General features: G+C 44.8%; 1 protein-coding gene across 1 annotated transcript in view; it reads right to left on the reverse strand.

The window, feature by feature from the left end:
• Positions 1-4,898: 4,898 nt before the first annotated feature.
• POC1B (POC1 centriolar protein B) overlaps positions 4,899-14,964 on the reverse strand; it is a 168,040-nt gene continuing 157,974 nt past the window's right edge. Inside the window, exon 13 of the transcript XR_014083103.1 lies at positions 4,899-5,120. The gene's annotated coding sequence lies outside the window, so the exon portion shown is untranslated. The remainder of the gene's footprint in view (positions 5,121-14,964) is intronic.

Raw genomic sequence — 14,964 nt, forward strand, 5'->3', positions numbered from 1 at the left:
ACAAACAGCGAGCGTCTCAATGGATACATTCTCCAGGCCAGCCAATGAGCGCTCTGCGGAAGGGGCTGTTGCCGTGGGGACGGGCCGGCTGGAACAGGTTGTGTTGATGAATTGTTAATGAGTTTGTCATTCACAAAAACGGAAAGGAATTTCCGCTCCGGATAAGCCCCAGTGCAAACAAGCTGCAACAGCGGGCTCCGCGGGAGGAAGAAGAAAGAAGAGGAGGCGGCGGCGGAGGAGGAGCAGGGCACACAAACCGGGGCACTTCAGTTGTCTCATGTTTCCTTCTGTTGAGAGCTCACACTTCGCGTCGGAACTTTTGCGCACAAATGGTGCAATTAGCGGGCACAAAAGCCCTTGTTCGCGACGCCTGTGAGCGCAGGCTAGCTTTAGGGAAACTTGTGCTGACCTTTTCCCTTTTCTTCCCTTTAAACTCATTTGCACTGGAGTTCACGATCGCCCCCCCCCCCTTAGGCAGTGTGTGTGGCATTTGTTTGCCAGTTTTAAAAGCCCAGCTCTGTTTGCTCTGATGTTCTTTTAGCCGAGGCTCTGTTGGGGCTGGTAAACTGCCTGGGCTTTAGTGACCGATGAGGTGTTAAATGCTAATCCAACATCTTTTGAAACAAACCAGGATTTTGTTGAAACATTTTTAAGCAAGCAATCAAATGCTTGTAAGTCCAGATAATAGGAAGCAAGCCTTTTTTTTTAAAAAACGGCGTTTTAATTAATTTTTAAAAAACCAGTGGAGACTGCAGGAACAAAGTCGTTGGGCAGTCTGATGCTTTTATTTCTCTGGGGCGGCGTGGGGCGTTATAAGCCATTGTTCCCGGGATCCAAGCACCCCCTCACCGGTCCCCGCCGTCATCCACTGCGCGCTGGAGGGGTAGCGCTCGTTAATCATTTCTGAGCAGCGAGCTCAGCTTCCAGACACAGGAGCTTCCCTGGAGGGGCTGCCTGAACGAGGTGCACCCGGGCACGCGGAGCCGGGCAGGCTGTCCCCACCATCCGCAAAGCGTGGGGAAGTCCTTCCGCAAGGCCTGCAGGCTGCGGGGGCTCAAGGTGGGCTCGGCGACTGGTTTACTGCAGACCGAGGCGTGTCAGAACGGAGCCACCCCGACAACCCGCGTCGGGTCAGCCCCTTCCTTCCCGGGGCAGCAACCCCCTCCCTTGCACGTCGCCGGGTACTGTGGGAACACTGCCCCCTCCTGCGCGTTGGGCTCCACGCTAGCTCCCGCCGCCTCCGCAGCCTAGTTCACCTGGCGCCGAGCGTCTAGGGACCCCAGGGACCGGTGGGGGGCCGAGTGCGGGAGTTTGGGCTCCAGTCCTGCTGGGGCGGGTGTGGGGCGAGGAGTGCCTGCTGGGTGCCCTGCTCCAGAGGCGACCTGGGGATCCTGGGGAACGTCTCTGCCGCGCTGCATAGCCAGCAGGTAATTGGGGAGTGCTGACCGGACCAGCGAGCCGCGCTCGGCCGGCGTACCGCGGGGTGGGGCGGGCTGCCGGATAGAGGCGTGGCGGGTGGGGGCCGCGGCGGTGGCAGCAAGGAACATTCCCAGCGCCCACAACCATATTGTTATATGAAAGTACCCGAGCCTGCTGCTCCTGAGCGAAAAACCACCTGTGTGCGGCCGGCGCGGCGCGCAGGGGGTGGGGATGGGGCGGTGCGGCCGGAAGGCGCGGGCCCCAAGCCGGCCGCCCCTCCCTAACCCCGGGCGGAAAGAGGCCGCGCATTGTCCCGTCGCCGCCGCCGCCGGGGAGGCGGAAGCGGAGGCAGCGGCTCGGCTGGGAGCGGCTTTTCCGAGCGCCCTCGCGGCGCTCTGCGCCCACCGCGGATATCGCCGGGGGCACCTGAGGTCGCGGGGTCTCCCCAAGCCAGACGCCCCGCACCCACGGGCCTGCCTGCTGACGCCCCCGCTCCAATTTGCATCTTTAGTCACCCGCTTCTTCCCTGGCTTGGAGAATGAAGGCTAAAAAAAAAGGCGGCTGTTAGGCCCAGGTTGCCAATTTTGGAGCTTTGCTGTGGTCGGGCCGCCCCTGGAGGAGCGTGCTGGGAGGAGGTGGGGGTTGCAGCGCTTCTCTCCCTGCGCCTTTTTTGGGCATCCCTTGGAACAGAACTCCCATATTTCACTGGATACCATCCGGTTCGAGCTGGAGGAGGCCTGAGCAGGAGGTGACGCCTCCGACCCGCCCCCACCTGCTGCAGAAGTCCCTACCGCCAGACCTATCTGTTAATGGGACCTGGAGGCCAGGAGGGGAGAGGCAGGATGCCCTGCAGCGGAACTGAGAAGTGCAAAATGTTTCAGCCCAAGCCCTCCAACAGAAGAGGCAGGGAGAGAAGTTGATTTCCATTTAGCCATTTTAAAAGTGCAGTTACCTGAGCCTGGGCATCAATTTGGGGTGATGGTCGCAACTTCTCAAACTTGAAACATTTAGCTTTGCCCATGCTTCTGAACCCTTTAGCTCCTCTCTAGACATTTTATAGAATGGCCTTCTAACCGCTGGGTCCAAAAAAGTGCGGTGTTAAAAAGAGTGAACTCCGGGAGTTGGTGATGGACTGGGAATCCTGGCTTGCTGCAGTCCGTGGGATCGATCGCAAAGAGTCGGAGACGACTGAGCGACTGAACTGAACTGACTTGAAAGAAAGGGCCCCTGGGGTGGCGACGGCCGGGGTTTGAAGGGGTCTGTCCCCACCCCTTCCTAAATGTGCGACCTTGATTATATCCTCTACCTTTTTAAGCTGTAGTCTTCCACGTTGGCATAAGGGAATTGATAGAATCTCTGTGATGATTGTAAAGGTGAAGTGAGATGCCCTAAGACGTTGTTGGTGTGTCATTAAGCCTTGGTATTATTTTGATCTTTTCGAATTCAGAACCTGCAGAATGGACCCAGTTCTTTCCATCCCAAGGACGCTGTGTGAGGCCTAACAGCCCGCCTGGAATTCCCTAGTCCCAGGAGAAATCCTCTGAGGAACTGCGCTAAGCAGCATAATCCATCGCGATTCAGATGTCAAGAAAAGCAGGTGCTGTTACACACCAGCATCAAAATCCTTTCAACCGATTAAGTACAAAATATACCCAGCTACCTTTCTAACTTCTCCCTACTGCTCCCCTCTTAAACACTCTGTACACTAAGCTGATATAATTGAAGTAATAGGTAATGGGCATTTATCACACACTGGGCTTGGTCTTAATTTGTGTGTTTACATGCAGTATTTCCATCAGTCTTCCATGCAAATTATTCTCATTTACAGAGATTAAGGAATTTGCCTGAGGTCAGAGGGTAGCAAATGGTGGGGTGGGGATTTGAGGTCTGACTCTTTACAGACCCTTAAGGATTACGAGGTACCCATATTGGAAGGCATTGTGGAGACCGCACCCACCACACTTCGATATTCCTCCTGAGGTTTGAAGGAATCAAGGTCTGTACTTTTTTTTTTTAATAAATTTATTTATTTTAGTTGGGGGCTAATTACTTTACAATATTGTAGTGGTTTTTGCCATACATTGACATGAATCAGCCATGGGTTTACATGTGTTCCCCATCCTGAACCCCCCTCCCACCTCCCTCCCCATCCCATCCCTCTGGGTCATCCCATTGCCCCAGCCCTGAACATTTGTCTTATGCATCGAACCTGGAATGGTGTTCTGTTTCACATATGATAATATACATGTTTCAATGCTATTCTCCCAGAACGTCCCACCCTCACCTTCTCCCTCAGAGTCCATAAGACTGATCTATGCATCTGTGTCTCTTATTGTGTCTCGCATATAGGGTTGTCAAGGTCTGCACTTTTGAACTGAATTTTGGCCACCAGGCTTTTCTGGGCTTCACATTATGTTGCTCCTTCCCCACAGATGTCAAGGATCAAAAGTCAGGCTCATTTTCTTCCTGCTCCTTTTACATCTGGTGGTTTTCTTTGACTTCATACACCTCTTCATCAGTCAGTCATTCAATAAGTGCCCATCTAGCTTTCTTAGAATATGTCTTAGATGCTTATCCTCACAGCTACCATTACTGATGTGTGTTGGTGTAACACCCAGGACCTGAGTTCAAATCTTCGCTCTGTCTCTTAAGTAATAGTTTGACAGAGGAAAGTCTTTTAACCTCTGGGCCTCCACTCATTCGTTCACTCATTTATTCATTTACTCTAGATTCCAGGAAGGCAACAGTGAGTAAAACAGGTAAGAATCCTGTCCTCCTGGAGTGCACATTCTAGTGAGGACAATAAACAAATAATTATACAGCATATTAAAGAGGGAAAGTGCTACAGTGAAAAATAAAGCGAGGAAAGGAATTCAGCAGTATGTAAAATGGGGAATAGTTAGGCCCGCCTCAATCAACTGTGAGGGTTAGGGACAGCCAAGATGACACACAAAAGGCACAAAGTAGGTCCTCAATGGATGATGTGTTTTAAAATCACTGCTACATTTCTGCATGAAGCTGATTGGCTGTTGCTGGTTATCCTGCTTTGAATGTCATTCTGGCCCTGTTGCCAGGGCTCCCAGGAAAAGCTCTCTCAGGAGATTTCCAGTGACTGTGAGAACCACAGGCTTCCTTACTTCCCTTCTTAGGGTATCAGTCACATATAGAAGACTGTGTTTAAAGGTTGCAGAGTATGGCCGGTCATCTCTGATCCATTTTCACAAGGGCACAGAAACAGTTTCATAGATCCTGCTGTCCCTCTGCCTGTGTGTTTGTTTGTGCATGCAACGAGCACCTGTGCTGAATTCTTCCTAGTATTTCCCTCTGGAAAGTTCCTTAAAATCTTTTGGCTATAAACGTTTGCTTGGTTATTGGAGAAGCATTCCAACTTGGCAGGAATTTTCCTGCGTTTGAGAACACTTGTGATTTATGAGACCTAAAAGGGTTGGTACGACCTTTAATCTTCTTGGAGTAATCTCTGTGAATACAGTGACATTTATTAACACATCATGTGAAAATAGTTAAACAGATTTTCACCTAATATGGAGAGCATGTTGTAGAAGATCAAACTTAAAATGGAGCCTTCTGACATATCCAGGATTCGGTATTTTTAGAGGTCCTGGGGAGGCCCTCAAAGTGACAGTCGAGTGAAGTCAGACAGAGAAAAACAAATATCATTTGATAGTGCTTGTTTGTGGAATCTAAAAAAAAAACAGGTACAAATGAATTTATTTACAAAGCAGAAGTAGAATCACAGTTGTAGAAAACAAACTTAGGGTTACCAGGAGGAAAGGAGAGGGGAGGGATAAATTGGGAAATTGGGGTTGACATATGCACACCATGATATATAAAATATATAACTAATAAGAACTTGCTTTATAGCACAGGAAACTCTCCTCAATACTCTAATGATTTTTTAGGAAGAGAATCTGAAAAGAGTGGATATATGTATATGTATAGCTAATTCAATTTGCTATACATCTGAAATTAAGACACCATTATAAAGCAACTATACTCCAATAATTTTTTTTTTTTTAAGTGACAGTCGGTGACTTTCAGGACAGCTAAACCTCAGAACAGAATTTAACTGCATTTGAAAAATATGTTTGAAATAGTCTGACAGTAAATAAAGGGCATATGGGTTCACAAGGGCTTCCCAGGTGGCACAGTGGTAAAGAACCTGCCTTGCCAATGCAGGAGACACTGGTTCAATCCCTGGCCTGGGAAGATCCCCTGGAGGAGGAAATGGCAACCCACTCCAGTAGTCTTGCCTGGGAAATCCCATGGACAGAGGAGCCTGGCGGGCTGCAGTCCGTGAGGTTGCAAAGAGTTGGATGTGACTGAGCACACACACAGGAGGTTCACAGACTTATGCTGAGCTTTCCTGACAGGTGCCTCAAAAAGACAGCAACTTATGTCAGAAAGCAGGGACTGTACAAGAGGCCCAAATCTCTGACAATAGGAAACCCAGTGGTGGGCTGTACATGGAGAAAACCAAAGGGAGTTTCAAATATGAACCCCAAATTAAAATACCATGACTGCAAATCCTGGTTTGCCATCTTACCACTTCCAGTGTTGCAGCTTCATGCAGCTTGCCCTAGGGTCAGCTGCAGGGAGCTTATTCAAGGGGTCTGCAGGGTCTTACTGAAGGCAGGTTAACAATTTCCCCAAACAGTGCAACAGTGAAGGGAAAGGCAGGAAAGCTTAGATGGTGACTGACAAGCAGCTGGAGTCCCAGAGTCACATCCACGGTCACGTGGAGAGAGCAAATGGAACTTTTCTATAAAAGAGATGGCACTTCCTCACCTTGCTGGAATGGTACAGCCTGGAGTAAAATAGGAACTCATGTGAAGTTCAGACCTTGACCCCAATTGGACAAAGCTTTTAAAGCTTAGGTCTTTATCATCTTTCTTCTGTTTCTGTTTCCCATCATCTGATGGAATGCCCATTAGTGTACTTTCTGGATCCCATAGAGATTCTGTCAAGAATATTGAACTTGTCTTTGAGCATAACTTTGTAAACTTGAACCTAACTTTGGAAATTAGTTTCTAGTAAGGAAATTCAATTAAAGCTAGCAGTGTTGACTTCTTCCTTCAGATGCTTTTGTCCTTTTCCTTCCAAGGGGAAAACATTCATTGATTTTTCCCTCTCATCCTTTATCAATTTTTTGAGGGGGGCCCCTGTGTCACATAGCATGTAGGATCTTAATTCCCAGACCAGGGATCGAACTGGCGCCTTCTACAGTTGAAACACTGAGTCTTAACCACTGGATCACCCACCATGGAAGCCTTTCCACTTACCCTTTATTTTCACAAAATAGGAAATGTAAAAGCACATGTAAATACATATGTTAGAAAGCATCAGGAGGTTGGCATCTCTATGTCAGCAGTACAGCTAAGTTCATTTTCTGTTGGGTTTTTTTTTCAGTTTTGTTTTGGGAAAGGAACGACAGCACTTTGCTTCCCCTTGCACTATTTCCAAAGCCTCAGCAAGGATCTTTGGTGAGAAATTAGGCCTTCCAGGGAGATGAGGGCCTATATGTATTCATCTTTCCAGAACCTTCCCTGGCCTGGTCATGGGGCCTCATGTGTGAAGGACCCTGCACATTGGCCATGCTGCATCTACATGCAGAACATTTGCCTTGCACCTCCTTATGTGGGCCATATTTCCCCGGGAGACTTTTTTCCTCATCTTGTGTTCCTTTATTTACGCAGGTGTGAGCAGTACAAGTAGCTGTTGGGTAAGAGAACTAATTATTTTTCTAAGTAGGTACTGTTTCCTGCCAGCCTATTTTTGCCTCAGCAGTCAATGGAAATGACTGTGTGTGTCCACAATGCAAGGAATGCTTTAGCTCCGTTGATCAAACTTAAGAACTCACTGATTCCCCAAGAATATATTAGTGGAACTCCAGAGGCCTCCAATCTCCAGTCTAAGCAGTCCTGCTTTGGGCTATTTGGTGAGCTAATTACAGAAGTTGTATTTGGATATTCCATGAAAATAACAACATAAAGCTACAGTTGATTCTACATCAAGCTTTGTACATGTTCAGTCTAACTACTTTGGTAATTCTGCACAGCAGGAATACTGTTATCACAGTTTTATAGTGGGGAAGGCTGGCCTCAGATATCAAGTCATTACCCTGGAATTAAAATACCTCAGTCCCTTCAAAGCCTCTTTCGTACACCTTACTCCCTGCCTGATAAGAGTGACTTCATACAACCTGTCATAAAAGAGCAGCGTCTACTATTTTTGTTCAGTTTGATCTTGCAGGTCAAGACTGGAAGTTCTAGAGTCAGACCAACTTGGATTCTAAACCTTTCTAGCATGTGACTCTGAAGGAAATCATATAGTTGTCATATACCTCAGTTTCCTTATCTCTGAAATGAAGATAGTTTATCAGAAGACTATTGTGATAAATGAGTTATATTTGTAAAGGGGTTAGAATAGTCCCGAAGCAATACTAATTCGTTGATAGTTTCCTGTTTTTATTATTCACACACACCCATACAGCTCTTAATAAATGTTTATTGACCTCTCTGAAAAGGGATCATATCATGAGAAACAATACGGTGTCAGTTCTGTTCTTGGGAATAGAAAGGAAAAAAATTTCATGCAAGATTCTGAAAGAAAAATGTTAAGGAACAGAGCCCATTGCCTTACCACCCCTCTTAGTGGCTACTGTAAGCAGCCTAGATTTCAAATTGCCTAGAGATCCGGATAATAAATTGGGGAGCTTGGGGACGTTGGTTGTCTCAGAGGGACTTCCCAGCAGTCTAGGACTCCAGCAGGCACTCTTCCCCTCCATCTCTGACGGCTCACAGCCATTCCCATTGCCTGCATAGTCTTGTTCTTCATTCACTAAGTCGTGTCCTACTCTTTGCAACCCCATAGACTGTAGCCTGCCAGACTCCTCTGTCCATGGGATTTCCCAGGCCAGAATACTGTAGTAGGTTGCCATTTCCTTCTCCAAGGGATCTTCCTGACCCAGGGATCGAATCTGCGTACAGATTCTTTACCACTGCACTGCCTTGGAATCTCCCTGTACAATCTACAGGAGGCAAATTGGAAATCTACTGGCCGAAGCGATGCAACCATCCTCCTGAACCGGTTTTTTGTCTCTGGTGAGAGCACCCATTTATATACTCAAGGTTTTAAAGCCTCCTGCGTCTAAGAAGTTTCCTTTGGGAAGTTCCTTCCTTCCTCTGGCAGGAGCTTTTCAGGTAGAGGTAGGAGGAGCTGAGTCAGAACTGAGTATGAGAGCCACTCTCCCATGAATGGGAGGAATCTTCCATTTGTGGGTGAAGGGTGCTTTGCTAAAGGCCACATGGTAGAAGCACACTTCGCCTTAAGTAAACGGGCCACCTGCTCAGCACACTTTCTATGGTAATTTTTGCACATGCGTGATTCCAAAATTATTTTTGTTAAATGTCTGACAAATGTGCTTTTGTGTGTGTGTGTGTGTGTAAATTTGTCAAGTTTTTCTGGAGCCATCAGAAATTTTAGATTCTTTACCAAAAGTCTAAACCCTTGCCAGGTCGTGCCCCACCCTACCCCTCTCCCTTAATCCACCCCCCTGGCCTGACCAGTTTCCCAGGGACAAAGCCTTTATAATGGGGATTTCTCTGCCCTTTTGTTAGAGTGTCTCTATGGTAATTTCCTTTAGGTAATTCAGTATAGCTCCTGTAGTACTCTAATGCTGTAAAGATGGAGAATTAGCTGTGACATTCTCTAATTAGACTTAGTGACCTGTGAGGTTTTTTTTTTTTAATTTGCATAAAAAAGATTAAAAAATTATTTCTGTTACTGAAATTGGTGGCACTTGCGATGTGTCATTGTTAGCAGATACCCCTCTCTCCATGGTCCCAGAGGGATCTTAGAGAAAGAAAGGCACTCTGGATAAGAACCAGGTGGCATGAACAAAGGAGGCAGGGACAGTGGTGCATGAGAACTGGAGAGCAGGTGAGCAGTTAGAGAGGGCGTGCATGCTCAGTCTCTCAGTCATGTCCCACTGTTTGTGACCCCATGGGCTGTAGCCGCCAGGCTCTGTCCATAGGATTCTCCAGGCAAGAATACTGGAGTGGCTAGCCTTTCCCTTCTTCAGGAGGTCTTCCCAACCCAGAGATTGAACCCAGGTCTCCCGCATTGCAGTCAGATTCTTTACCACCTGAGCCACCAGGGAAGCCCAAAAGTACTGGACTGGGTAGCCTACCCCTTCTCCAGGGGTCTTCCCGATCCAGAAATTGAACCCGCATATCCTGGATTGCAGGCAGATTCTTTACTCACTGAGGCACATGGGAAGCCCTATAAAGGACACAGAGGCAAAGAAAGAGGAAAGAGAGTTTAAAGCCAGGTGGACCTGGGCTTTGGATGTCCTGCTAAGGAATTTGGAATTTTTCTTTAGTTAGTGAGAAGTCATCACAGATATTTATACGTGTGACGTGATTTCAGAATATGGTTCAGTTAACGAAAGGAGTGAGTAGCCTGGAGAGGAGAGAGAAACTGGGGGCAGGAAAACCAATTAGGAAGCAATTGCAATTGTTCAAGAAAATGATGCTCTTCACCACAATAGTTCTGTTCCTAAAATAATGAACTAATCATCTTGCTTCGTTTTATTCTTCTTATTGCTGTGGCTAGAAAAATCACTTAGCCCTTCTGTGACTCAAAATCCCTCCCTATTAATAGAAGATGACAAAATTCTTATCTTACCTCACACCGGGAGGTACTGAGAGATGCTTGTAGTTGTAGCCAGGAAAGAGAGGGAAACGTTCTTCTAAATGCCAGTGATGTCATTTCTCTCCAGGAGAGAAACTGCCTTTTGCATCTAACTTTTTATTATGAAAATTTCAGACCTGCAGAAAAGTTGAAAGTGGAGTAAAAGCATCCTAGTTTCTAGAGAAGTTCCACTACTCAAGAAGTGGTGTTTCTAACACATGCCACAGTGTGATTACAAACACTGTTCCTTAAAGTGAAGTTTTGTTAATAAATAAATGAATACGGCTTCTGTCTCTGATATCTTTCATTAGAAACAAAATTGTAACAGATTAGTCCTATGGCTGCAATGGAGGTGGAGGGGCGTCCCTTATCTGTAGACAGAGCTAAACATGGTTGTTTAAGTGGAGAATTGGGCATATTGCTTTCAGGTGTTCTTGTGTTTGGGGATCCTGGAGGCTGGCCTGGTAGCAAAGGACACCTGGCCGTGCCTTTTCCACCTGCTGCCAGAGTCTCTCTGACAACGAGATGTCCATTTCACTGCCCTGAAACATAGCAGACTTCTCTCCTCTTTTTGGAAAAATATCATCGGTATCTGTTGCAGAATGCAGTACAGATTGAAATTGCTTTACATTTTGTCAAAATGACTGTCTTCTACCTTTCAGAGAATCCATGCTTGATATCTCTGCTGAGTTGGGGCAAGGTCTTCTGAGGGGTAAAAGAATAAATCACATGGGAACACTCCCCTCAAGTAGGTTACAGCTGGGACCATGATCTAAGAGAGAATGTTGCAGAGGTAGCCTCAGTGTGGTCTTAGAACCGTATCAAGTTCAAGATCCAAAAGGATGGTGGTGGTGGTGACGGATGGAGTCCTGCCAGCACAGGACGGAACGATTTAGACTTACAATGAGGAGCTCCACAAATCCTCATTTTATATATGAAAACTAAGTGATTATAGAATGATGTAATAAGAAGACATGGCAGGAAGACATAAGAAGAAGATAATATACAGTACTTTCTAAGGTACAGTTACATAAGGAAGAAGTGATTAGTTCTCCAAAATGGAAATATTTGCTCTGGTATAGTAAATTATTCTGTTTAATTTGTTCTCTCTTAACATGCGTTTCTTGGAAAACTTATTGGCAAAATTCATCACCAAGCAGTTGAGAGATTACAAATTACAGAAGAATAACGTAACTTTTTAAAGCTTGCACAAATTAGGTCTTATTTTAAGGGCAGTTTATATATCACAATATGAGTTATCAAGATACGAAAAAACATGGAAATTAAATGCATGTTGCTAAATGAAAGAAGCACATCTGAAAAAGGCTACACACTGCATGATTCCCATTATATGACACTCTTGAAAAGACAAAACTATTGAGACAGGAAAAAAATCAGTGATTGCTAGAGAGGGAGAGGGGGTGAATTGGTGAGTTGTAGGGAGAGAGGGGTGAATTGGTGGAGTACAGAGGATATTTAGGGCAGTGAAACTATTCTGTACAGTATTAAAATGGTGGATATGTATCAGTATATATTTGTTAAAATTCATAGAATGTACCAAACCGAGAGTGAATCCTTATTTCATTTGCGGACTTTTGGTGATAATGACATCTCATTATAGGTTCATGGCTTACAACAAATGGACCACTCTGGTGGGGGATGTTGGTAATGGGGGAGGCTTGCACGTGAGTATATGGGAAATCTCTGTACCTCCTGCTCAATTTTGCCCTAAATGTAAAACTGCCCTGAATAAAGTTTATTTTAAATAAATAAAGCTTATTTTAAAATAAATGAAAAAATAATGTGTATGTTGCTTCCAGTTGACTTGGAACAACAGAATATACTTTTCTCATGAATTAGGTGAAAGCCCCCTTTCAAATGTCTACATATACAGTTTTTCCTCCTCTTAATAAATATTATTGACATATATGGATAGATAATACTCAGACTTCCCTGGTGGCTCAGACGGTAAAGGATCCGCCTGCAATGTGGGAGATCTCGGTTCAGTCCCTGGGTTGGGAAGATCCCCTAGAGGAGGACATGGCAACCCACTCCATTATTCTTGCCTGGAGAATCTCCATGGACAGAGGAGCCTGGCGGGCTGCAGTCCGGGGGGTCGCAAAGAATCGGACATGACTGAGCGACTGAGTCACAGCACAGATAATACTCATGCATGGAACAAAATTCAAAAGGAAAGAAGTGGTAGAAAGTAGAAGTAAGCCTCTCCTAGACACCTAGATCCTTTCCCTAGAGACAACTATTGTTAACTAGTCTGGTGCATGCTCCCAAAGAGAGAGACTACATATACAAACATACATATTTACTATTGCTGGTGTTATCATTACACAACAGTGCAGACGAAACATAAAGGAATGCGATTTGATTTTTCACTGAACACATTTTGGAAGTGGGCTCACATCAGAAAACATAGAGCTTCCTCATTCTTTTTTAATGGCAACATAGTATTCCATGGGCTTCCCAGATGCTGCTAGTGGTAAAGAACCTGCCTGCCAATGGAGGTAGATATAAAAGATATGAGCTCGATCCCTGGGTTGGGAAGATCCCCTGGAGGAGGGCATGGCAACCCACTCCAGTATTCTTGGCTGGAGAAGCCCATGGACAGAGAAGCCTGGCGAGCTACAGTCCATGGAGTCACAGAGTCGGACATGACTGAAGCGACTTAGCACACACAAATTGTCTTCCATTGCATGAGCACAGCATGGTTTATGTATGACATTTTCCTGTCAGTGGGCATGGTGGTTCCCCATAACCTTTTTTTACTAGTGCAAGCAATGACTGCAATGAATATGCTTTTATACACTTATCCACTTTGTGTTTATGGTTTTTCCAGTGGTCATGTATGGATGTGAGAGTTGGATGGTGAAGAAAGCTGAGCACCGAAGAATTGATGCTTTTGAACTGTGGTGTTGGAGAAGACTCTTGAGAGTCCCTTGGACTGCAAGGAGATCCAATCAATCCATCCTAAAAGAGATCAATCCTGGGTGTTCATTGGAATGTCTGATGTTGAAGCTGAAACTCCAATACTTTGGGCACCTCATGCGAAGGGTTGACTCATTGGAAAAGACCCTAATGCTGGGTAGGATTGGGGGCGGGAGGAGAAGGGGACGACAGAGGATGAGATGGTTGGATGGCATCACCGACTCGATGGACATGGGTTTGGGTAGACTCCGGGAGTTGGTGATGGACAGAGAGGCCTGGCGTGCTGCGATTCATGGGGTCGCAAAGAGTCGGACACGACTGAGCGACTGAACTGAACTTTGTGTATGAGTATGTTTGTGGGATACATTGTGATACATTGTTAAATGTGGAATTGCTTGGTTAGAGTATGCAAATATATAATTTTGCTTCTTATCACCCAAATGCCCTTTCTGAGACTGTATAGTTTGCGTTAGTGTATTTTTTCGTACCTTAGCTGACACACTGTGCTGTCAAACCTATTGCCAATCTGATAGATGAATCTTGATATCTCATGGCAGCTTTAACTTCCATTTCTCTTACTAAGAGACAGATCAAGCATCTTGGCACATGTTTAAAGGCTGTTTGAATGGAATTTCTTTATCTATGAACTATCTATTCATATTCTGTCCCTTTTTTCTTTTTGATTGGTAAATAAAATAAAAATCCTATTTTATTTTTATACCTTATTTTTCAGTCATAATATTAAGTTGATAGTAGCCACTGAACTTAAAATACCATAACTCAATCATTAGCTTCAAATTTAAAAAAAAAAATGTAGAGGCATTTAACAATCCCTGAACACACTTTGATATATAACACTGATACCTGACTTTTTCTTTCCATCTCATTCTAAATGCCATCTTCTAATGAAAGCTTTTCTCATTCCTCAGGCTTGCTCAGGATCCAAGAGTCTTGGTTTTTGTTTGTTTTGTTTTAACCCCAGAAGAGTGTTTGTCTTAAATTCAGCCTCAGATATTATTATCAATGCAAACTTTCTGAAAAATTTTAACTCATTAAAATAACAGCCTTAATACTATCTTCCAACATTCACAGTCTCTGCCTTTCAGTAGCACTAAAAATCTATGTGCCTTTATCCTCACCCCCTATATCTCCATAAGAAGATGCTATCTGGTTCATTAAATATGGAAGTGAAATATTTTTCACTTTCTCATTCTGGGTATGGTTTAAAGTGTCTTGTTTACAATCTTCAAATAGCACATTGCTCTTGGTGTCTGATATTCACTAACTGTTGATTTAAAAGATACGTATTTTACCCAAAACAGAATGTCCCAAATCAAAACGATTTTGATTTTTCCTTTGAAACACATTTATCATATGTACATATCAGGAATTTGCTGAGAGTGAAATGGAAGGTAAGGATACAAGGAAGATGAAGCGTAGCATCAAAGGTAATACGATGGAGATCTGGAGGTAGGTTTGTAAATACCGGGCTATATGTAAGAGAAACTGTATCTAGGTTGTTCTTTCTGTGCCACAGTGCAAGCTTTCTAACCCGGGAAGGGGTTGGCAGACGTTCCCTCCAACCAAGCTGGATAGAAGCAATCAGTTTGAGAAAGGAACTGCTGGTATCCAAGCATCCTGTGGTGAGATGAAACCACAGGAAAGTTAGATTGAGAGAACATATTCTCTACCCAGAGACACTTCACTGGAGCAGCTCTAGTTAACCTTGATGTAAACTTTAGATCTCTGTTCATTCTTATTAAAAAGAAAATAGACTGTAGGTAGGAGGTCACACTGAAGCTATGATGTGTGATTTTTTTTTTTTTTGATCACTGTATTAGCCAAATTCCCTAGAGAATAAAACCTATGGCAGAGATTGCTGTGATGGCCCCT

The sequence above is a fragment of the Giraffa tippelskirchi genome, chromosome 4 (genome assembly GCF_054371585.1).
Source record: "Giraffa tippelskirchi isolate mGirTip1 chromosome 4, T2T-mGirTip1v1.2.pri, whole genome shotgun sequence".
Lineage (NCBI taxonomy): Eukaryota > Metazoa > Chordata > Mammalia > Artiodactyla > Giraffidae > Giraffa > Giraffa tippelskirchi.